Below are 26,485 nucleotides of genomic sequence, written 5' to 3'. Positions count from 1 at the left end.
ATTGCAACGCGCGGTATAAACATAACACGACAAATAATCAATACAAATGCCGCGAAGGGAGCAGTTTTTGCCGGCCTTAATCCGAGAATATGGCTGCGTTATGTGTGTGTAAGTGATTTAACATTGACATATACCTGCTTGCTCCAATTAAGGCGTTCATCGGGTGAATATGTGCCACGGGTCATCGGTACAAAACGAGGACGACACGAGCGAGAACAGACGGTAGATCGACAAAACCTGCCGGAGAAAGATTATTACAATACACCAAGTACTCTGTCGGCTTCTTTTTTCTAACGGCACATATCAGTTTTTATCCCGTGAGGCTCTCGGCGGAAAGAGAGAAAGGAACTGAGAGAAAGGAAGCAGGAGCCATTCGAAAATGAAACATCAGGGGACTCAGTAGCAGGCATCCGAGATACCAAGCGACGGAGATAATCTTCACGGTTGCTCGACTACGCGACCCTCTTTATCGTTTCAGATTAATCTAACATTCCAGCGCCTTTGTCTCCAATTGTTCTCCGAGGCGCGTTCTCGTTTTCGAGACTCAAAGAACTCGTCGTTGCTACTACTATGTAGTGAATCGCAGAAGCACGCGCGCGGACGCGCTTTGTAATAAAGCACTTATACGAATTACAGCTCTCCGCATCGCCTACCCGAAGACGAATCGCTCTCTTCTTCAGAAAGAAATGCTTGCTACTGCTTTACACTACCGTTACTAGGATAAGTCTGGCTCTCCGGGATGCGCAATTGTCATTGCATTGTCGTCTCTTGCTCGCGGTATTATTTATTCTCTACTGTGTAATGACGTAAGCTCTAACATCCACCGGAACTCCAAGTTTCTATTTTAATTAACATAACACGAGAACACAATTCGCGTAATTGGATGAGATCGATAAAACGACTGCACACGAGCGCTTTTGTTAAACTGTTAAATGGTCACGGCCTGCAATTTTAATATGAAAATGGTAAGGTGGAGGATGTGTGCGCCGCGTGAGAGATATGAATTGTGTCCGCGGTGATGTCTAATGTCGACATTTATATCAGTCGCAGAACCAGTCGTTCTCCTGCTGCGTGTCGCAATATACGTACGTGATAAAAACGTGAGATGTTTCACTCGGTGTAACTTCGATATTTTCTTATTCGCTGTGAAGTAGTTCAGCTAGGTACTTTATGCCCCGAGGTACGGGCGCAAGTCATGAAAGAGTCGTGGCGGAACAAACTGGGAACACTTGCAGCGTGCACCAGTGCCTGGGGACTGCCATATGTCGCACGTGTCAGCCACGATCAGCTGGTAACGGTTACGAGGAAGGCGTTTTCGCGCTCATGCATTCCGCTTGAGACGCGTCGCATTAATTCGTCGTTACAGAGACTTACGCCGGTGCTTGAGGTTTCGTACACGCGAAGAGCCGAGGATTCCGTTATTGTCGAACATGCCCGCTTCGCGTACGCACGCTTTACACCAGGAGATCGGCACGTAAGTTACGGCCGCTCTTTGCGTTAGGGGATTACCGCGCGCGTGGTATGCATCGGGTAGTACGACGTAATTTCTGCAACATGCGTGCGTATACACGTGAAGAATACCGATGATCCACTGCTTGTTATACACTGTGCACAATGCGCGATTTCGCCAATATGTGTTAATGCTAATGCTCTTATTTGTTCCTATTGAAACAAGTGGATCGCGTAGCACTGTGGGGAAATGAATATTAGTTGCTAAAATTGCAATCAATAATTTTAGGTATATGCATTATGACGTCAGAGAGAGGGAGAGGAAGAGAGAAATGTCATTAAAGAATAATATCCAACCAATCGGGCTTTTTTACATATGCATATAATTTTAGAAGAACAAGATTAAAACTTGGGTTACTTAAAAAGAGGATTTTTTTATTTGTATGCTAAATGAATAAAAATTACTTCGAGAAGAAATTGCCACCTGATATTATTAATATCGCAAAGTATTTTAGATTGCTCGGTATAATTTAATGATTTTTTTGCGGATTCTTAAGCTTCGACCGTGCAATAATGTATCGAAGACACTACTTTAAATGTAACTGTGCTTCTAAGAACGTCATTTATGAAGGAACCTTCCTCGCTTTTGACGTCACGATATATTGAACCAATATAGAACTGAACCAACTAGTATACCTTCTTAAGTGCTTAATACATCTTTCAGACTATTGTAAAATTCAGATATAAGATTCAGACACGTAATATCTGTCGCGAATATATGTATAGCGCGCGTTTCATGGAAATCAGGCGAAAATAACACTTATCGTATATTCTTATATTTTTGTAAAAGAACAAGTTTTCTATAAATTTAATTTTATATCATTAAACATACTGTTTCTCAAACTTCAACGAATTAATTTATACAAATTTCAGAATCTACACAGTAAAAAATAAAATGTTAATTTTAACATTTTTTGCATGTCCCAGAAAGTCTACTCTAAATTTTAAGTTAAAGTAACTCATTCGTCATATGTTACTTCTTGACAAATTAGAAATGTTAAGTAATTAATACAATACTTTAAATTTATTTTTGTTATTGTAACTTTAAGTGTGATGTAAAAATAACATACAAAGTAATTGAAAACTACATGGAAGAGAAGTTACAATAACTCATCAGAAAAGTTGATAGAACATTTTCGTTCATACAATATGAACATTTACTTTTTATGTTATATTAACACATGATAGTAATTATTTCAACTTAAATTATTTTTGATAGAAACATTTAATTTTAGTAAATTTGATTATTTTATATGTCAAAGTTCATGATTATTTGAAGATTTACTTTAACTTCTTTTAGAATGTTAAACTGACTTTGTGACATGTTGATTGTTTAAAATTATTGTGTTAAAAGCATTTCAAATAATATTCCATTTCTAAGAGACATACACAAAATGTTAAGTTATGAAGTTAACATTAATGTAACATATAAAATTGTTATAAAAATAATAACATATCAGTTGTATGTTAATTTTACATTGAAGTAGTAATCAAAACATGGCAACACAAGAAAATTTTAACATATGGACGCACAATTTTTAACGGTGTAGAGGAAATAATATGTAAGAGGATCGTATATAAAGAAAGGATAGAACCTTAGAGTCCATTAACTACGATATTCAAAGATTTATCTCTGTAATCGTACAATGAATGTGTATGTGTGTGTGAGTAGGTGGACGGGCGATTCTTCCCACTATGAATGGTACGTTTGCGGGTCATAAACCAGTTCTAAAGCGTGGCGCTATTCCGGCATTCGTTGAACGAAGTGGCCGAGACCGAGATAAAACGCATAGCAGAAACGCTCGGATAAGGGATGGTGTGCACCTGAAGCATCCGCGAGAAAAGTGATCGGTAAAAATCCACCGTATTCCGCGTCCCAACAATATATATATATATATATATATATATATATATATATATTGTTGGGACGCGGAATACGAGTTCTGTATGCGATTGATAAATAGAAAAGAGAAAAGAAGAAGAAACAAGAACTATCAGATTGTTGATGCGATTGATACTACGGTGATACAGCAACCATTTGCGAAAAATTCCCGCTTATTTATAGTTATTACCCCGTGGTCTCTACTCTCGAAAAATATCTCTTTCTAGCTCCTTCTCTCTTTCTCTCTCTCTCTCTCTCTCTTTGCTCTGCTCTTTGCTTCTCGTAGCTTCATCCTGATTTCATACCGCAGTTGTACCTTTTGATGTTTCTAGACCATTGAGACTTAATCGAGATTGTGTTACTCCCGTCGTATCATGTTATTATCCTTTCGACCAGACCTGGCGATCAAGCAGCAAAGCGGCAACTTTCTCTGCGAGACTTCGATATCAGTGCATAGTCTCGTTCGATTCGTTTACCAGGAGTTTGTCGAAGCGGGTCTTCCGTCCGCCGGAAATTACCACCATGGACTTGCATCTATGTCGGGTACACGAAAATGAGCGCGATGAAATCAGTGCTCTTGAGTGACGCTGATCTGCTTTTCCAAGGCTATTAATTTGCTGAGTATGTCTTTTATTGAAAAATGCGCAAATAATACACAAATAATATTTTTAAATATTCTTTCTGAAAAGATATGTAAAAGCGGAAATAGAGAAATATAATTTTAAATCAGTAATATCTAAAGTCGCGCGCGCGTGATACTTTACGATATTTCTTGCTACACGGGCATTTAAATATTAATTACAGAGCGATGTTTTTAAAATATAAACGATGGCGTTTTTTCTTACTTATTATGTATTATAATTGAAAATATTACCTATCTTTCTCTCATGAATGATTTAAACGCTATTATCTTCCACAAAAGTCTTTTATAAAAACCAATACTTATCATATTTTTCATTATTGAAACAATTACTGGCCATATTAATGCGCTAAAAAGATGACAAATCCCGGCAAATGAAAAGAGAACAGTTTTCATTAATATTAATATATAAAAGTCCGGCACTTCAAATACACGTTATGACATTATTATCTTACAAATGTACCATTCAATATATAAGATTTTACAGATTTTAATTGGTACATATGTATCGTACCCTAATATGTACGCATAATCCTTTCATGACAAAAATGTACAACAATCGGGACCGAATTTCAACAACGGTTCATACGTCACGGCGGTTCATTGATATGTTGATTCGAGCGTTTAATACAATGCGCGAAAGTAATCTCGTAGGATCGCTCGTAATCGCGTATAACAGCGTAACCCATCGAGCCGTATCTCGATCAAGTAAACTCGATAGTCACGGCTTAAACGAGAATGCTCGATAAACGAGAACGTGTGTATTTCACCGGTATTAAATCCACAGAGAGAGTAACAAGCGCAATCTCTTGCGAATGCTCCGGTTAACCCGAATTTGATTAACGCGCGGGAATGCGAGTTGCAACATAGAAATGATCAACACGTTCGCTCATAATTTGTCGCGTTGCAAGTGGGGGATAATTGCGGGAAAGGATGCAAGAAAGAAAAATAAGACACGATTATTACAAGTATATGGCACATTCTGCTGATCTACTTTCTCCAGATTATAGGTTCTTCGACGAATCTCCGGAGTTAAGCCTTTTTTCTCTTGTAACACGATTAAATGTTATCTTTTTATATATCTTGACACGAAAACTTGATAGTTTATTCTAGCTTCGATTAATATTTTCTGTTAAATCGACAATGTGTCTTATATTATATATCTTATTATATTTATAATACACTTGCTACAAATATTATGACATTGTGATTGATGCAACTTATTGAATATTTTAAAAAACAGTTTGTGGCTTTTCAGATTTTCATTCGTAAATTAAATTTCCGTGAAACTGCAAATATTTCCTGCAAATATTTAATAAATAAATCCATATTGATTACAAATTGTGTAGCAAGCAATTACATTTTGAAAAGAATTTTTCAAATATCAAGTATGTTTTGTTTTTAGTATATTATAATAAAATATTAAAAAATTTTTTAATATATATAACATATTTTACAATTATGAGAATAAAAATAATCCTTAAAAATTTGTTTTAATTGCATCAGCTTACACTATATCTTTATTATAATATATTAGATGTAGAAGTTTGCCTTTCGTGCGCTTAATCTCACGAAAGGTAATTTTCGCGATGTTCATTACACGAAACTGTACAACAAGGACACGAGAAATAGGAAACCGGAGTGGCAACTGTCTGAGCGTTTCCAAAAAACTAGTAGATATAGTTGTAGGTACATTATGCAGCGAGCACTGGAAATGTCGAGGAAAGCTCATCCGTAAAAATGAAGAGCGACACGACCTAGACATTAATCCCGTCGTTATGCATTCGGCACGCCCAGCAGACTTTTGAATATTTACGTTCTGGCATACACATTTAATCGTGAATGGACGACAGCAACGACGGTGAGTAGTGAACGCGTAAATCACGAACCAAGTCTCGTGGGAGGTCGAAATTGCAAGGTATATTTTTTCCGTCCAACCGAGATCTTTAATTTTTTAAAGATATTTCATTTAAAATACTTACAATTAGCATAAAAGATAATTTTATATTTGGGTTTTATATAGAAACTATTAGATATATAATTATCACGCACATCAAATCGTCAAATTGGATCAATTCAGATATCGAGATTAAGAGGTAGAAGTTTTAGACACGAGTAGATTTATCATCATCCATCATTTCGCTTCGCATGTACGTAGCGAATTTGACATGTTGCCACGTGCAGCTTTACATAATATAACGATTCTTAAATTTTCTACGCACGTGAGAGAAATGCGGATTTCGAGTGAAAGCAAGATTGAATATTGTTAAAAACTGCAGCCGTAAGTTGAGTGCATCGTGCAGAGAAAAACGCACAGATATATTGATTTTTTACAGTTATGTATAGATACACGTAGTGGTTACACAGTATGCGGTGCCGGGGTCTTTGTTACCGTTAAAGACATGGTCTCAGCCTGTGTATATATAAATATTTTTCAAAGCAAGCTGTAAGTTAGCGCGACAGGACGGTTTACTTTACTTTCATCCCTTTTTTACGCCGCTGATAATCCCAGCTGACGTGACGAACAATAGATGCATCTTTTGTGATTGATAGCGCCTACTTGTTATTCTCAGTTAAACGAGTCATCTCATCCTCATACATTTCAGATGTCATGACTGATATTTTTCTCTCGTTTCTTAGGGTTGCTGATTTCTTATACATATGTAACATTTTTTCTTACATATATGTAATATTTTTAAAGAAATTTTCAAGTTAGACAGTGTAACCATGTTCTTAATTATACAAATTTCTGTTCAATTAATAAGATATTTAATATTTTGCAAGTATACTTTGCATTATTATCCGATATTAATAAAATTGCAGTTGATAACTTTTAATTTTCTAAGCTAACTCGCGCAAGATAATGTTTCTCGAATTTGCAAATGGAATACGATGGAATATCCATGGAATACCATGCACATGTCCTCATTGAAAGCTTTGATCAATAAAGTAAGCACGTGATAGATACAATTGATCGGTTTATTGATAGTGCGTACAGTAGTCGGAAGTTCTAATTGTGGTATATTAAACGACGATATCAAAGAGAACGCTTAATTTCATCCATATTCTGTATGGATGAAAAATAGATGATCTATCTCAGAGATCAGATCTCTTTTCTTACCAGGGAAAGCTGTTTCCTCCGCTGTTGATCCTGAGAGTGGTCCAGTGGTTCGCGATTATCATGTTGATCGATCACCCAATTCATTTCGACGAAATAATCATTGAAACTTATTCTCACGGGTCATCGAAGTATGTAATTGCATCGCTAATATAAAGCGAAGCGCTCGATATCATCAAACATAGAGGAATTATCTCTCTTACTCAAATTACAGAACCTACGTTTGTTTGATAAATAAAATAAATTAAATATATCTATTTGTTTTATTTAAATAATTATTTGGAATTCGCGTGCGCGTTTTATTTAAAATTTTATTTAAAATAAATTAAATATATTTTCGGTTTATATTATACGGCTTGTTTATTTGGAGAAGCGGGCGCGCGTTTAATTTTGCAGTTTCCACCTCTGATTTTAAAAGTTTACAGAAACACAATGTGAATGTGAAATGTGGACCCGCGCGTGAAATAATATGATCGTGGTATTTTGACTTAAATGTAAATTTCGCAGTATACTGCGCTGAAATAATCTTCAACGATAACAATACATGACATATTCGTAACAATGTGCCAGGGCACAATACGCCCGTTATACGGCGTCCAGTCGATGCACTTGCCTGCTCTTGTATATTTCTTGGACACGTAAGCGTACAGCGTGCGCAAATACCGCTGCTGCATTACTCCGGCGGCATTCTCGATCCGCGTCTTGTGTACAAATCCTATGAATTTCTCGTTTCGTATGCGCGATCATACTGTGAACGATCATAAATATGCATAAATCAATTTCAAAGATTGTGCCAGATATGAATAATCGAAGAAATTGCGAGTACTTTGTCATTCATTCTGAGAAATGATTCTTGCACTGTTGAGGCGAGAAAGAGGGATGAATTTCAACGGCAAAAGCGGAAGTATTCCTGACAATAAGATCTCGCACAATGCTTGCAATCATCGGAATATTGCTTGTTGACTCAATAATGCTTCCAGCACGTAAAAATACGGCGAACTGCCTTTTGAAAGAAACTCGATTATGCATATTACCTCATTTCCAATGTAATTTTAAGGGTTCTTGGTAACGTCGAAATTAATAATACCACAGAAAGTCTAAAATATGTCTATTACTTCCATATCTTAGAAGCGAGCTCAATCCTAATAAAATTAACAAGAAATTGTAATAAGCAAATGTCTTGTAAAGTTGTTTATCTTTGAGATACAGCTACTTTTGCCATTATTTTATAAGTGGTCAATGTATTCCTAATTGGCAGTAATGCACGAATTAATATGCCACATCGTTGATCGATGCATGTTCGAATATTCCTGGCTCATTCCAATGATATAACATGCATAGTATATGCGTTTCTGCATATGCATAGTATAGCTGACATGTTAGTACTATTATAGGTTGTTCCAAATTAAATGTCCGAGCTTGAATCGCAAATTTGAAGGGTTATAACTAAAAATAAGTAAAAACCAACTAAGTGGCGTACATAGAGAAAGATTTGCTGAAAAATACTGTATATAACAATAACTGCAAAATTACCGCAAAATTGACAGGTTAATGATAGACAAATCATTACATTTCGAAAATCGGACATTTATTTCGGAACAACCTAATAATATAAAATACACCATGCATTTTGAAGTGATTCCAAATAAAAATCAGCCAGATTTAAATCAGATGATAGAGAAATAGGTAACATTTCTTTCAACAATTCGTATGTTCCCATTACAATTTAGCGTCACACTGACTGCAATTTAAAGTGGTTTTTTAAAATCTAGAAAACAAATATAGTTCTAGAATCTGTGCAGATTTTTTTGTTGATTTGAAATGTAGAATACGTCTTTAACTTTGTGAACAATATTTAGAGAAATCACCCTACATATGTATATTAACAAACAAAAATATAACGATGTTTTCATATAAAACGTCACGTGAGAGCGCATTTTACGCGACATGAACGACGGTTTAATCTTTCAGTGATAGTACTGTTGGGAATTATACATCGTCGCACCGAACAAAACGCGTTTCATCGCACGCTATTCGAGAATTTGCGCTATTCGTTACATGGAAGAATACGCCGTGTTACGATCCACGTGATTGGCGATTTCGCTCAGCGCGCTTACTTTTCATTTTCAACCCTTACGATTTTCATCCTCTTTTCCCTCTCTCTTTCTCTTTCACTCTTTCTCTCTCATCCGTGTTCGAGACCTGCAGAAATAGGTTGCGAAGCGAAGCGAAGGGGCACGTTACGTGTCGTGGACGAGGCTTGTGATCGATAGGGGCTAAACCACCCCTACCAGGCCGCCCCATACTAACGCCATTCCGTCACACCATAACCCACACGTACACGTCATGTTTACTAACACTCTCACCTTGCGTGCATAATGTGATATACATAAATATATGGGAGAGAGGGGGCGGCAGGGTGATATCGGTGTTACACCAGCAGTGAGAAAGCGCAACTCGTGTTTGCCAACATGAGCTCGCAAAACGATATGCCTGTATTGATACTTCCAATGCATGGTGTTGCGACTAATCCGGTTTTTTTCCTGTAAGCGTATATACATGGTATTCTGTTCTCGGACAAATATAGGTTTTTCAGCGGATTTTCCTCGGATCGGAAACTTTTAGATTTTTACGATATTTTTGTATGAAGGAGAACATAGCTTTGTATTATACAAGATATAACGCTACGTGTCCGCACTCGTGGAAAGAGTCATAAAAAGTTACTACAATAAACTAGCTAGAGGCTTATATCGGGTAGTTTGATAAATTTCCCTTTTGTTTCTCAAACGGGGAAACATGAGTTATACCATTGTTCCGCGCAACGGTTCATTTCACGAAGGAAAACGTGAAAAGTGGCCGAAGGAATTCAGACGGATTACGTTGTAGCAGATGTTTCTCACACACGCAACTGTTCCTCAACCGATGGAAAACATGATGAATAAACGCTTTATGCATGAAGATTTCGCATATACAGGGTGTCCCAGAATTGTGTATGAAGCTCTCGTGAACGGGTGGAATGCATCGAACTGAGAAGAAAAGTCCTTTACCGTTTTGAAATTTTCGCAATAGTTAACGAGTTATTAATTATTAAAAATCGCTATATTAGTCCGGCCTACCGCCGAATGCAAGTGCGCGGCAAGATGCGACCGCCTAGAGATCGAGGTTGCTAGGCGAGCGGAGAATTGTTTATTACAAGTCGCTCTTGCTAGCCATTGCCACTTGTAATAAACAATTCTCCGCTCGCCTAGCAACCTCGATCTCTAGGCGGTCGCATCTTGCCGCGCACTTGCATTCGGCGGTAGGCCGGACTAATATAGCGATTTTTAATAATTAATAACTCGTTAACTATTGCGAAAATTTCAAAACGGTAAAGGACTTTTCTTCTCAGTTCGATGCGTTTTACCCGCTCACGAGCGCTTCATACACAATTCTGGGACACCCTGTATATATATACAATAGAGAGAGAGAAAGTACATATCGCGGAATTTTAACGTTCCCTCGTCGCATCATATCGAAATTTCGTCTTTTTGATTGATATCTTAGTTCCGGAGAGAAATCTCAAACATGTCGATGATAAATCTCTGCATTTCTGCGATATTCCGCCCCGTCGAGATAGCTTCTCGGCTGGGATTTTACGAGCGTGCAGTGTGCGATTTCGTCGCATACACCGCGGTACAGGTCGGAATCTTCGCGAGCTTTATTGTTCGTAATCCAACCCGTATTTGCCGAACGTCTGATAAGTCCAACGAACCCCTTTCATTCGCTCCGCGACGTTTACTCCTCTCGTACTGCATCCTAACCGCGCACATGTGTGTCCCTGCGACAAGAGTACGTAGCTGCGAGTTCTCTCGTATACTCAATATTTACCCACCTACAGTTAATCTGGTGTAGATAACCCAGTTCGGAGACGATTGCACGTAAAGCAAGAACCGACGCGACGAGGCAGAGAACGCGTATGGCCCGGGACGGTTGTCGATCTTTTAATGACGGCGTAGATAACGGAAACACGGGAGTAGTTGCACGTGAAGACTGACGGTTGATTAAACGTTCCCTCGACATGCGCAATTTTTCTAACGATCGACGATTTTTTTTTCAAACTACGTTTTCTGTTTAAGGTGTGTCGCTTCTCGTTACATCTTTCGCGACGACAAAATAAATAAGGAAGTGATAATAAATTTTTGCATGAGGTACATTTTCCATGACGCCCCACGCCGCTTAATCTAATTATTAAAACACGAATTATAAGTAAGTTTTGTTTAATTTTCAAGAGATAGGTCCTGCGTGCTTATGTGTGCTCATATTTATTCCCTTCTCCGGCACGGGCATTTATTTTGTCCCGCAGGTTTTCCGCGGACTCGTGTTTATGCAACATATTTCGAGATTACCTCATGGTAAACCAGCAACCTTGCAAAGATGTAAATCCTCCGAGCGCGAACATCCGAAATGCCAGCGCTTTTTAGTCTCCGACCTCGGCGCTCACGAATTAGAACCAATCTAATTAAACGAGCAACATGGGAGTTGTCGTACACTATAGCAGGACTGATACGGTATAGTAGGACCACAAGGCGAACAATTCGGACTATTCGCCAGAATGCTGGAGGATCGGTTGATCAAGCAAAGAGCACCGATCATCAATGATGGCTATGTTCTCGCGTTTGCCAGGCAAATTCGCCTATTCATACCGCGTGTACTTCCTGCTCTATCTCATCTCACGGGCATACGTAATTACGAGCTCGCTTCGTGCATTGAGAATTCACTTGGTCACCGCCTGTGCCGGTTCGCTGTTGATGGCTCTTGCGAGCCAACCTCGTTCTGAATCAAGGCGAGCACGGCCCAATCAAGAACGTTTGCGACCGGTGAATGACTGCGTCGAACGGTGCGCTTGTCAAAGCGCACACCCGATATACAATCGCCGTGAACTTACACTGTTACAAAGCGCGACACATTGATGCGTGGACGTGTATACGTGCAAACACCGGCGCGCGACGACGCATGTATACACGTGCGCTGGAGGGTTGATGGTTACGGGGAGACATGTATCTCTTCGTCCGTCCGTCCGTCCAGCTATAGGCTACAGGCGGGGTGTGACAGATTTCACGGGACGACGAGCTAACGAAAAACTAGTCGGCTGTGAGGTGGCGAGAGAGCAGAGACTACATCTACCTTCCCCGTAGCGTCTCCCCTTCTCGTCTCTCTCATCCCCAGGACACCCTCGCTTGGCAGCCGTACCCGGTCGCTTTTATCCGACATTCCCAGCTACCGCCAGCTGCCACGAGCCAGACACTCGGGGTATCCGGCTCGAGAAATATCGCCTGGCCTCCATCATAGGCCTGCAACTGTTGCCTTGGTCGTGGTCGAGATCCCCAAGTGAGTTACTATTATCGGATCGCGGTGTGAGCGTGCTTTTTTTATGGGATTCTTCTTTTCGCTTTTTTATGCATGAGCATTGGGGCCTTGGAGTATCAAGCATATTGGAGGCACGAAATTGCTCGGCCAATGCTTTTAGCTGCAGTAGGTCGACGATGCACGTTGTTTACTCTAAGTCTCTAAGTTTGTTATATAGTCTCCCTGTCTGATTGATCATCTCTACTATCTAATAAGTATTGTATATAATTACTATCTATGATAAATATCTGATATCAAGAATAAGATCTAAAAATAATGTATAAAAAGAATTTACGCGTCAAGAGAGAGATCGACGGCGATTATTGCGACAATAGACCACGAATTGACCTGGCGAATGCTCGTGACATTCGCACGAGCTGGTTATTCGTACGACGGATAATAAGATGACAAATTGATGTCTCAAGAATACAGCGAGAGTTCGTTAAGTCCGCCCGGAGGGATCCGTGCAGAATTCTCGTTAAACCCTTCGTCTCCTTCCAGGTTTTCTTACCCATCAAGGACCTCCCGAGCTCGTCCTAACGAGAATCCTTGTTGCGCAGTGGAAAAAGGGAGTCCTGGACGTCGTAAGCCGACCCGGTACTCCTCGCTCGCAGTAGTAAAGGCCTTTACGATCCGCCTGGCCGATAATTAGAGAAACGTCCACGCCTCGTCCGTTTTCTCCCGACACGGCTCTCGCGCCATTTATTTTGTCCCGCCGACACTGGATTTGCTACAAAAGTCGTGACTGCTTGTCCTGCGACAAGTTAAGATCGGCTTACGCTTAAAGTGGCTTTCAACGGCGTAAAACGCAGACAGCTGTCCCGACGCTTTCCATGCGTTTAATGTTACTCGACGTTCAATGCGATGACGTGTAATTTTGCGCGGGGAATTGAATGTCGGAACGAAACGTATACAATATCCTTTGTGCGCGTACTGAATATATTCTGAGGAGTAAAAAATTAAAGTGCTTATATAATGTTTTACATCATGCTTAATGCAATTCGCAATAACGTGTTTTTTTTTATTTCGATGGACAAGCGCACATGTAAAAAGTGCATACTCATACACAAAATAATAACCATCTTTCTCGCTTTCCTTTTTGAGAAAAGCACTTTTAACAAAAGTGAGTATTTTAACTAACTATAGCTTTGTTACCAATATGTAAAAATAATCTGAAGATTGTACGTCTTCATTCTTTATTTCAAAAGATTGGTATTTAAGTATGCTGTATAGTATACTGTATTGTGTCGTATTATAACCGAACTGTATTTAGTACAAACAAGGAATTCCGGTATGGCGGTTTGTCCTATAGGTGACAGCTGCTCGATCAACGTTCCGGTTTCCTAACACATAGAGCCCTTTGTACACGCAATAAGTCTATCGGGTGTCGTACAGGGTGTTGTACCGGTCTCAAGCGATTCAGATTCCGTGTGTCAATATGTAACCACTTGAAATGAAGCGCTGCTTGATTTATTGATCGATATGTTCTACCTGTCTCAGAAGCTCGCTTTGCAGCAAACACGATATACGTGATTAGATCCCGAGAAGCTGAGGATTAAAGGAGCTTCTCAAACGTGTCTTATATGCGAAAATATATATGCGCGTAAATACTTTCTAATTTACTATAAATTATGTAAAAAGAATGGAAAATTGAAAAATGTTTGCGATAAAACATAGTTTATTACACAATACATTAATTTAAACATGCATGCTTTTTTAGATACTTGAAGTAAAAGGTTCTTTTAAGTTTTATAAAATTATTTTAGCAACCTGATATTTTTATCCTGTATTTTTATCCCATATTTTTGTCCCTTTCATACAGTTCCTCCCTCAGCTTTGTTTATCTGCAAGCTCTCAAGACTTTGAATGCTCAATCGCTGTTTCATTGACAGTCGCGCGCATTCAAGAAAATCTATGAAGCACCTGCGTTTCTTAATCGTCAAAGAGAAAAAGTGAGAGAGAAGTTCGTAGATATAATCTGATTTATGTAATTTTCTCTTCTCATTCATTTTGTTCATACAGCGTGCACCCTTATCAGTCGCACAGCAGTTCGCGACTTTCATCAGGTGTATTATTGTCTCTTGCTGCGTTTGCGAATAGCCCGAAAAATTCAAAAGTCGGCAGAGATGTCGTAATTCCACAGAGAGAGAGATTAAAGAGTGAAGCCGCCTGAGGGATCCTCCACAGCAAGCAGAAACTGCATGCACCTTCCTAGCAAAGTTTGAGCAAGTTAGGTAGGATCTTGTTCTTTTCTCTTATCGACTATTTTCGAGCCCATGTCCTTTTCAAGTGCATCTGGCATCTGCGTGCTTCTTCTTCACATTTCACGTCTCGCAGCATAACTTTCGTAATTTCGTCTCTCTATCGTGATCTCTTCTTGTCCGTATGATAGAAATCGGTCGCCTAACATGAGATGTTTGGATAGTTCGAAAAGTAAGTTGCGTTGATTTAAACTTTAAGAATTTTAAACTTTAAGAATTTATTCTTCACAAATCGGCGATTCAAACATTCCGAATACAATTCGCAAGAGAATTATAGAAACAAGTAAACTGTAAAAAGTGCTTTTTTAAATATTAAAATTAAAATTTCATTGTGCACTTTTTTATAATATAAATTTATTGTGCACTTTGCTAGAGAAGTATGTATTCTGTGTTATTCGGCAGTGTTATGTATACATATCTGAAATACATTATTTCGATATTTTTATTTCAATATTTTCAACAATGTTTTACATATCTATATTTTATGTGACAAGATTTTACGATTTGATTTCACATTTGATATTTTAAATTCAATTAAATTATCACGCTGTTTTACAGCGCCACTATAATTTATATGTTAATAAAATTGTACAATATTACAGCATCTCTTGAATAGTTCGTGATCGTAAAATAAAGAGTAGCAATCTGTATGACGAAAGCGTTAAATTTCATTAGAGAAAGCATATAAAACATAACATCAAAAATGCAGTTTGCTGTGTATCAAGTTATCGTATTTACGTTATTAGCCTTTCTAATTCTGCAGACTGCTGCTTTTTATAGCTGCTGAAAAACGCATTTCTCCGTGCCGAGAAATTTTTAGCCACCCTTTACCTAACAATGTTTGGCTCTGATGTAACTCAACTGTCGTTATTTTCCTCTTGCATTCATATTATTGTGGTGGATTTTTAGAAAAGTTATATGACGTAATTAGTTCAGGGATTAAATATACGCAGACGATGTGGAATGTGCTTATTTAACGCGAAACAGCTCAAAAAGCGTATAAATATTACATGTAATATTTGCTCGCATAGTTATGATATCATAAAAAAATATCAACGAAGTATTTTATCAAGGTATTATTTAAACGAATTATTTAAAATCAATCTGTTATTTTATTATTTTCAAAACCGATTTTATATGTATGCATGTATGCGTGCCTCTATACATGTATCTATGTATACATGATATAAAAATTTATAAAAGTAATAAAAGATGACTAATAAAAGATTCGGTTATTTTATCAATTTTAACAACTTTGCTCAGAGAATGATTTATTCATAATTTAATGTAAATTATGGTTTATATTATTTATTGCTCATAAATGTATTTCACACGGTTTAACACAGAATCTTGTCGAGCGTTAGGATCATGAATATTATGAACTGATCATTAACGCCCAGCGGCGTATCCATCTGGAAAAACAGAATCAATTTTTCCTCGTCGTCATGTAATGCAGTTTACGCGACGCTATTAAAAAAGTTATTTCGCGTCCAGCGACGTTGAATACACGTCTGATCCTTCAACGTCCGACGAAATCATATCACCTGAATTTACTCCGATTTGACCGCTCCGCGAACCTTCTGATTAGCGCTTTGACTAGTGATCCGATTATCCGTTGATTGCATCCTCGATGTCACTGTCATGCAGCCGGCTAGAAAAAGAAATATGACACGTCCGAGCATCTTTAATATGCTTAACGTCTTTAACGTTCTCGGACTCCTTTCGCATCGTTATCCACTCGCACGTTCGCTTACTAATCGGATGCTCTCAGAGTAGTCGAGATGTTTCTTTTTTCTCGTTTTGCTGTATGAGCTCGATTGTACAAAACGTATCAAGTTGAATTAAGTAAAACAAGAGTTTCCGAGCAATTTAAAAGTTCTTCCGGTAACTATCGGCAGCGTCACGTTACTTGCGACTGAGCCTGTGTTAAAGCTACTGTCACGAACTGTGTCCCTTTTCAAAGAAAGTCCGAAAGTCGTCCTAACGACACGGTCGCGTGGATCAGTCGCGAACATTTTTCTTCCCGTCCTTCTGCATTTATCCGGTTACCTCGATTTTTTACAACGCCGGAAGGGACGAAGAGCAAAGAGACATCGATCAAAAGTAGAAATTGGCTGTGATCATAAAAACTTTGTTCACTGACGAAGTTCGCTCTAAGATTTCACAGGAAATAACTATGCAAAATAATGTATGGTTATTAAAGCAATTAACATAAGATAATTGCTCCTGAAAAAATACATGGCACAAAAGTTGTTAGAAATGCAAATAACGCTAGAGAATTCTTTGTTAAGTGACGTTGATTATAATCGGGATAATGTTTTGTTGGAAATTACAAAGCAAAACTATAATTACTTCGAGCACGATGAAAGTACTAAATGGGTGTAATGAGCTTTCCAGCTTGTAAATTAGTTATTAGCTGCCAACGGGAAAGAGGATTTCGGAATAAGCTCTGAAATAAGAGAGAGCTTAACAAATTCAATAAAAGAGTATAGTCTTATGCGTCGTGTTAATTTTCCGTCGTGTGTAATGCATCCTACGTCGGAAACTTTTGTTTTAACAAGTTGACAATTTCATAAAAAAATTTCAAAATAATATATTATATTATAAATATTATTCGTGGAGGATAGCTATTTCTGTAGCGTATTATAAATTGCTTAAAATGGACTAACTCTTCTTAACTAATATTTAAATAAATTTTCGTATTTCAGATGATTAAATAAATGTTTGTTTTTTTTATTTGTATTGTATATAGACTAGACTATAATCTAAAAAGAATATCGCAAATTATTAAATAATTTAACGAGAATTGATGTGCTTAGGCTGTAGACCGTCCAAATATTAACACATGCTTTTCTTTGTGATATTTCACTCTGAAATATTCTTATTTTTTTATTCAATCTGCCAGCCAGAAAGATCTAACTGCGAAAGGGTAAGACGAAAGCTTTCCGAAAAAGTTAAGGATAGATTCGTAATGAAGCGGATCAGAAGGTCTGCAGACTAAACGACGACCTAAGAACTCTCTCAGGTCACCTTGAAGACAACAATAGCTTGCTCTACTCGATCCTCTGCTTTACGATTATGGAGAAATGCATCGCCCAAACCGTCCAGTAGGACACTCCCTCGCGTCCGTTCATTAACGTCTGCGGCAGGGATAACGCTGATGCTGCTGTTGCTGTTGTTGCTGCCGTCGCCATCGAGCTTACCCCCGTGTTAACCCCCGTACAGCATTCGCGATTCGACAAATACGATTACCTGCTCTCACCCTCTGATGCCCAAGTTGGGCTGAACCGAGTAGTGCTTGTGGATGTACAAACTTGTCCTAGATATCGGGGTTCAACCCTTTAACTCCTCTCTCTTCTTTTTTCTTTCTGGCTTTCTCTTTTCCCTCTCGTTTTCTCTGTCTCTGTCTTTCTTTCTTCCTCTCATCGTTGCAAGCCTTCCGCACCAAACTTTTTGAGGCTCCCCTCAGTAATCCGTCGAGTTCCGGCGGCGTGCAATCGGTTATCTCATCTCCTTCATTCTCCTTCTTCTTCTCTCCCTCTCTCTTTTCTCTCCTTCTTCCATCTTTTATAATATTTATTTTCTCATTCTTCCTTATTTTTTAAATCTCGATTGTCAATTATCCGCGAAAAGACATTTATGTTACAACCTCCGTTACGTTTCGCTCGTTGTTACACGTCCAGTTGATTTTTTAATATCATCTTGGAGTGATCAATGTGGCTAAGAAAATTCATTATAATACGGAAGCCCGACCAGGAAGATCTTATACATGTATTTGGTTGCACAATTAAGAATCTAAATGTATTTAATTATCCCTTTTCTCTCTATTGTTTTATTTAATTTATTTATGTCCCTTCTCATGTGTTACTACTTGATATAGAAGATTACTCGGTAATAGGAGCACTTCGCAAGATCACATGTTACATTTTGTAGAATATCATTACTCGACGCGGGAGTTATCTCATAACGCGTCCTGTAGTTGTAATTGTAATTATGTTTTGTAATTGCGCTTCGATACTTTGTTGAACACTATTAACGCGTACGTCGTCAACGTAGCGTGTAGCCGGCCAAACTTTTAGTTCTGTATAAGTGTCAAATATGCACGACAAGTTAATTTACTCAACTTAATACCGTGTTTCCGTCTGCTTACTCGCCACGTTGAATATTGTCGCGTCCAACTTTGGTGAAATTGCGTATTATCTCGCGCAGAACTGATCGTAGAGTTTACATGACTATGCGCACAGGGGAGAACAAGTCCACGCGACATGAGAAAATAACCACATATATAGGCTTAGCGCATCGACTTTGAATCTTTCTCCCTTTCTTTGCTTCATCCATCATACCACTTATCGTCCTGTAATTATCCTGTCAGTCATTCATAGCACCCCTATATTCCATTACGTGTTTCGTGTTTTCATTTCGCGGCACCCAACAACATACGTCTATCATCGAAACGCTTTTGATAAACGTCTTGAGATTCTTACAAAAGTAATGTATCTGGGTTATTCTAACAAGATCTCTCGTGCTCGTTGTATCAAACATTGCAATTTATGTTAATTAAATGCATATCTAATTATAAAATGATAAATAACAATATTTTGTAGAAATTAAAATCTGCGTTTTGTTTCAATATTGCTAATGTAGCTCCATTAGTAAATTTAGCGCAATTTACAATTAGTAAATTTCACTTTGTATTATAAACAGTATGCTGAATCGCACGCGTGTGTTCATTTGCAGAAAGGTAGTATATCCTGGCTATTTTTACTTTCTGTGACAGCGTACATGTAATTATCATTATATATTAATATATAATTCATACATATTCATTATGTGTATTTATATATAATAATTAATAATTCACACATATAGTGTACTAGTTAATTATTTCGCGTAGAATTTAATGAACGCTTTGGGCTATTGCCCAACTGTCTGCTCAAATCTGCCACGCGATAATGATGCAGCAAAATATATAGTCTCATGAATCACGGTTTATTACACGTCAAGAAAATTTTTGGTGGATCAGAATGTGTTGTTCTAACTCATTAAATTTTAATAGCCTTACTAATAGACTTTCATTAAGTAAATAATAAAATAAAAATTTTTAATTAGATTCAAAGTTAACTTCGTTAATTTTCTCAACTTCTTAAAAGAAGGTGAATTATATCTTTATTGTACTCTTCTCTTTTCTTCCTTTCATTGTATCAGAAGCTTTATTTCCATAACAAACGTAACGAGGAACCGTTTCTTCGGATATCTCGACATTTCCGGCAATTAAGAAGGGAATTCACTGGGAGAGCAGTTTTCGTATAACGAAGCCAAACGACCGGTAGACCGCGATCCGCAACTTGCTGCGCATACAAGCTGATTATGCAACCGAGAGCGAGGGCTCTCGTTGACTGCTTAGCGCATAATGCAGCGCAGTGGACCGAGGACGCGGAATACGCGGGATGGCATGTTCAATAAGCGGCGTTTTAATTTGCTATCGATTGCTAAGGCAATGCCGCGGATTATCAGGGAGAGATCATACGTAGCTCAACAATTCCATTGCGTAACAACCGCTCGGCGTACATATGCGCACGCGGTGCACCCTGCATACTTGCTTTGGGCAACAGCACTGCTAATTACATTCGACTTCCCCGTACGTCGTCGTCGTATAACGCAGTTATTATCAACCGGTTAGCACACTTTCCCACGTAGCCAGCTGAAAATGACATTTTCATCAAGGACCCTTTCTCGAGAATCTTTGAAGAATATCAGTCAGAAACATGTAATTGCTTAAGACACTTGCTCGTGTTATTCTCGGGGAAATCTTTGAACGAGCAAAGTCAACAGTTGTACATATAGATATAATTATCTATTATTTATAATAATTTATAATAGATAATAAATATCGATAACTATTAATTACTCTCTTTAATATTAATTATTCCTATCTTCTGTTGTCACATAAATCGAATTTAGAACCTTTATAATATTATATAGTACCTTATATATCACTGCCTCTTCCGTTATTGGAAAATTATATTCAAGCGTTCACGCTTATTTTCAAAAAAAATACTGTATGTCTATAAATATTACACTTGTGTAAATAACAGTAGTCTGTATCTGCTAGAGTCTTGCTACGAAATCGTGACACCTATTCTTTTTAAGTAATATTTTCCTATTTGGTTTGTCAGTTAATCTATTTGGGGTGAATATTGGACGAAGAGAGAAAGACCTGGCCGACAAACGACGTTTTAATTTCATATCGATTAGAAACCCCAGGGCAGATTACAGGCGGATCGCGTGGGCCAATAGTTTCATCGACACGACGGATATAGTAGGGCTTAGCTTTATACGAGGTAAACGGGTGACAAAGCATGTTTCTCGAACGATGAGTACTGTGTAACAGGGTAATTAAGGTCGCAGGTGCATTAAACGGAGAAACACGATGCAGCTTTTTCGAGCCTACGTTCACACAGCGCGTTTATTGATGTATTGTCAAGGTAAAAGATCGGGAAAACTTTGAAGTCTCAATTCACGCTGGATGCGTTTAATAATCGTGCGCTATAAAAATTATTGATGAAAAAGAATTAGCTTTGTGCGGTCATGATATAACTGATATCTCGTTTTTTTTATAATTGGTTGATATTAGTAACGCTATTTTAGATATACAATGTTTTTATTCGTCTTTTCTGAAATGGAGACTGTAGTTTTAGGTAGAATAAATCACGAAATATTCATTTTGAAAAATTATGCATGTTTATGTTAGGTGCATGTTATATTTTTAGTTTAAGTGATATCGGGTGAGATGTGAGTATACATTACATTATCTATTATGATTGTGAATTACGTTACTAAGAAATCTTTCGCATTTGGCATGTCGACGAATGAAGATTGAATCAATTTGTGAGTCGTGTTATATTGCATCGATGAAACTGTATTGCCAACATTTGATTATCTGAACCGCAGAAGTTGACAATACGCGATTGGATCAACTATCTCTTTCTCAATTACTCACGTACAATCGAAAAAAAAGAACGAATATTTGTTCCAAAAAAATAACGAAAAATCAGACAGAAAAACGAATCTGCAATGCGTTTATTTATACTCTAGTGAAAAAACATGACAGTTTATATTCGAAATTTAGTAATTGCACCAAATTAGGGCAATATAGAACATATCATGTATGAATGTTATTATTGGATATTATTATCCCTCTAATATTAAACAAATATTATTTCTGTAAATAAAATGTATCTTATATAGTAACTCGTACAGTTCAAATTTTGGTTTCACCAAAATGACTTAATAAATAAGCATCTCCGAATCGGCAACAATGGCAGACAATATAAATGGATGCTAGGTGGTAACCGGCAATCTATTAATCTTGCGTCAACAATCAGAGATTCAGCCGAAAAGGAGGAGGCGGCTTTCCAGCAAAAGCGGCGGAGCGGACTAACATGGGAAATGACGCGATCATTTCATTATCGTTCCGGTGCTGAGCCGCCATCCGTGGAATTTTGCGAATTTCCAACGCCGTACGGGGCGTCGCTATTATTCACGACGGATAATCCTCATCAATCTCCATTTCTCCTCCAGAAACGATTGCCAGGATGACCTGGTCGGATTTCAGCAGAGAAAGTACGACTTTGACTCGACAAATTAGAACGTAGGAGCAGGATGTACTTTTCAATCAATGATGAATCCGCCACGTTGCGCACGGAATTAACTTCGTCGCTCATTTGCCATTTCTTTGTCCACCTCGAAGCAACTTCCTCAAGGAATAACCGAAACATCCCGTTGCGTGCATACAAAGACGAGACCAAGCGGGAAGCGGATTTCTCTACGATGTGTATCAGGTACCCCTATGGGAAACGTTGCTCTTCGCGGCTTTTACATTGAGTCGTCACCTCTCAGAGCTGAGCGTGCTGCATTCACCTTGTGGCTTTTCGAAGTTTCACAAGGAAGCACGAGTGTTTTTCACCCAGAGTTCATGTTCTCTGAAACAATAAAGCGTGTTCTTTTGTAAGCTGGAGAACTCGGCAAGAAGAAAACGGTGTAAGCCCGGATATCCCGTAGCATTCTCATGTGCACTTTACGACGAGAAAACCCGGAATAGTGTAATCAAATATTCCTTGCAGATGGTCGATGGACGGCGTAACGCGATCCTGACTCGTCAGAATATTTATGTTTCCTTTTCTTTCAACATTACAGCTGTATTTATGGTGCTATATTTACATAAAATGTACTGTCCATAGCGAGGAGAGAATATCGTAATTCAGTGTTGTCATAAAGTCGTGACTTTTTGAGACGCTGCTTTAGGAGCCGTAAAATTAAAAATTGCCTTACTAAAAATGTTTCCTTTATTTCGATGACTTTCATCGTTACACAATTTAAACAAAAGTAGTTTATTGTAATTAAAAATTTAATAATGTATATTTTGTTTATAATAATAAGCTTCTATAGAGAAATAGGTTTTATTCCTTTTATTAAATATTATTCCTCAAAGTGGACAAAAACAGCAGGTATAAATAATATTATAACTTTATTATTATTTTGAAGTTTACTGTCACAGTTGGAATCAGTGATATATTGTTAAATTAAACTAACAAATATATTTATTCCCGAATATGTTTTCTGGATACATAATTTAAACTATTTTGTTGCTGGCAGTGTAACGAGTTGGTTCTTGTTATACTTTTTGCACACGGCCTCATCGCGAACCGCTCACACAGCCGTCAGTGAATAAGTCCCACGTCTGGTCAGACGCACAAGTCTCTCTGACCAAGTACGTGCTTTCGAATACAATTCCTTTGCGCAGTAAAAATGTATTACATGATCTACTGCGAAGGTACTGATCTGCTATCGGTTACCTTATTGAGTGTACCAGCGCACGTATTGCAGAAGATTGGATAGAAGATATCCTAAGCCTCTCTCTTTTTCTTTCTCTCTCTAGCACACGCGCATAATCCAGTTTTCGTAATCTTCGTAACATCTGGATTTAACGACGTATTACCGAAAATGTCGCAAACATTCGAACAACTATGTTCTTCGGATTGAATTTATTTGAGGATTCTCGCACAATCTATTAGAATCTTAAAAGTTGCCTATTCTGCTAAAATTAATATACAACAATTATGCTGTCATATGTTTAATTTGATTCATCCAGACGCGATTCGGATTATACAGTTAATGACCTAATATTTCTTGTTCGTACGTACTAATGCTGAAAATAACAGAACGATCGCATATTCGTGTATCGTGCATTATCCGGCTTATTTCGCGGCTTTAAATCAATGTGTTATAATGCAAGCGAAGCGGTAAATATATGTGTCGCGGTATCGGACCATTGTTAAATGTAAACGATATACGAGCCGTGGGATCGAGAGTAAAGTCACAGCGCTTGGCGCTTTCCGCACGACGATGCTATCTCCGCATAAGTCGAAACGAGCCCAGCTGGCGTAAAATTAATCTCGTAATATGCAGCGTCGAGGTTTACGAACTGCGGTTTCGGAGGTTAAAGGTCGTCGTTACTTCGTTAATATTCTCTCCAGTGTTTTATATAGCGAGAACAGTTTTCATGCGGGAGAGATGGGACGAATAATTAGCACGTGTCCAATTTAAAAATGTTTAATCTAATTTAAAACTGAAAATGTTGAATTTTTTTAATTCAGGAATATATTCGCACGAATATACATATATCAACAATATTTAGGACGCATTCATGTTATCCGGTGCGCTCACATTTAATAATGAAATTTCTCTATAATATTTGACAAGAGAGAGAAGTTTCGTTTATATTATATAATGTAATTTATCATATATAATTTTGACTGCTCCACGATTGCAAAGAATTAGTGAATTCTGCGTCGTGAAATATCTCCGTAAATGCAGGCAAAATTTATGCATGGATTGTCACGACACAATTGCGAAACAAGCGCAATATTTCCTTAATAATTGTAGTTTACGTCATGTCTCTAGAGGCAATTTGTTTTTACGGGTTTTATATGGTGAATGTTTAAAACTTTGTAATTATGAGCGAAATAATTCTCGACCGCGCTGATCTGTGTAGAGCACTTTGTTGAAGAAATGAAGCGTGCAATCTGGTGCACGAATGCATCAATGTCACGGGAAATTTCGATGCATTTTTTTCAACTTTTGATCATACGTCATTAATCAATTACACGTGTCTCTGCTGGAAATAGGAGAAAACCGGAAATAGAAGAAAAACAACGAAAATTCCTCTACAGTTTACGATTCAGACTAATTAAGTTGCGACGTGCTCCTTAATTTACTGCACAATAAACTACTCAAGTTGATAACGATGTTCATGTGTTACGAACGTGCAACAGGTTTAACTGAACTTTTTCTTCATCAATGAAATAGACGCTCGAACGCTTTCACTAAGCGCATATCGCTTAGTGATACTAATATATAATCATTTTCGTCCTAGAAAGATTTCTAGATAACGTAGACATTTATGTAAAACAATTTTGCAGAAAAAATTATGAAGCTTTAATAAATTTATATAATATATAATCTGATTAAATTGTTTTTGTTATCTCTTGACAATTATTTTATTAGAATGTATATAGTACTGTACTGTTATTTACATTTATGTGCAATAGAAAATAGTGATAATGTGTGAGCCAACTCCATATTTATGCATGTTCTATTTATACATATATTTAATTATATTTATTTAGTAACTACAATCTTATTTTTAATTTATCTTATTCTGATACATTTTAAAGCTTACTTATTTAAAATTGGTAATAACTTTCCAATCCAAACTATGTCCGACCAATGTATCAAGCTGCCATTTGCCTTGGCTTCTCTAGAAAATTGTATTTTGTCCGGCTAAAATCCGAACGTCGCATGCACTTGGTGAGATTCAAAGAAATGCGAGAATTTCATCGACGGGACGAAAAGGTACACGCTGATGGCGCGCGGCAGAACGATTTGGAGCGTGAAAACTGTAACACGGAAAAACACTCGCGCCAGACTCCCGAAGATTGGAAAAACCCGTTGAAAGTCGGCGAACGAAATTTCTTCTAGTCGCTGATTTTTCCCGCTACATGTTCTGGCCCGGTACTCTTTAACCGTACAGACTACCACGATATTTCATTGTGCTCGCCAGATACAAAATTACATTGAACGAGATTTGTTTGTTTTCCTCCATTTCCTCTACAATGTATTTAACATTTATCTTATTATATTAATCTAAATAAAAAAGGAAAAATTGGGAAAAACTATGTCTCGTAATATTCTGCTCAATTACCAATTAAATAATAAAAATTATTTGCAGATTACAAGATTTACCGTATAGTGAGAAAATAATATACGCTCTTGTCTTTAATATTTAAATTGTAATTCTATAAAATGTAAGTTTACAAACATGGGGCGCTGCATAAATGTTTTGTTAAACTAACAAATCTCGATGTTGCTGGTTGAATATTCGACAAGCGCGGCTTCATTCTGTTTCGTATTGATTTTTTCTGATTACTCGGCCCCGACTGTTCGATTTGTAGTATAATAAAATTTAACAAACCAGAAGGGGTGCGAAGGGAGCGGTGTATGTACAGAGAGGAATACATAGACCTACATACGGGCCGACATGTGCAAAATGGATTTTGCCTGATCTCGAACAACAAGGAAGGCGTAACCACGGATTTGGAGTTCCGACTACAGTGAATGAACGTTGCGGG

The 26,485-nt window shown here is 37.7% G+C and overlaps 1 protein-coding gene and 1 long non-coding RNA gene across 7 annotated transcripts in view; one reads left to right on the top strand and one right to left on the bottom strand.

Annotated features, from left to right (window-relative positions):
• LOC105281766 overlaps positions 1-26,485 on the bottom strand; it is a 54,783-nt gene that overhangs the window by 26,203 nt on the left and 2,095 nt on the right. For 2 of the 6 annotated variants that reach the window (XM_011343223.3, XM_011343225.3), the window contains one exon: positions 135-237. The exons of 3 other annotated variants lie outside the window; for them this stretch is intronic. The gene's annotated coding sequence lies outside the window, so the exon portion shown is untranslated. Of the gene's footprint in view, positions 1-134; positions 238-1,089; positions 2,393-26,485 lie in introns of those variants that run through there. One more of the 6 variants, XM_011343228.3, reaches the window with a different exon arrangement.
• LOC105281765 lies at positions 10,617-22,046 on the top strand. Its single transcript, XR_894363.3, has 2 exons — positions 10,617-12,516; positions 13,036-22,046. It is a non-coding gene; the product is annotated as an uncharacterized LOC105281765 (long non-coding RNA).

This window comes from Ooceraea biroi, chromosome 2 (genome assembly GCF_003672135.1).
Source record: "Ooceraea biroi isolate clonal line C1 chromosome 2, Obir_v5.4, whole genome shotgun sequence".
NCBI classification, from domain to species: Eukaryota; Metazoa; Arthropoda; class Insecta; order Hymenoptera; family Formicidae; genus Ooceraea; species Ooceraea biroi.
Note: the sequence above shows the minus strand (reverse complement) of the source record. Positions and strands in the feature narration are given on the sequence as shown.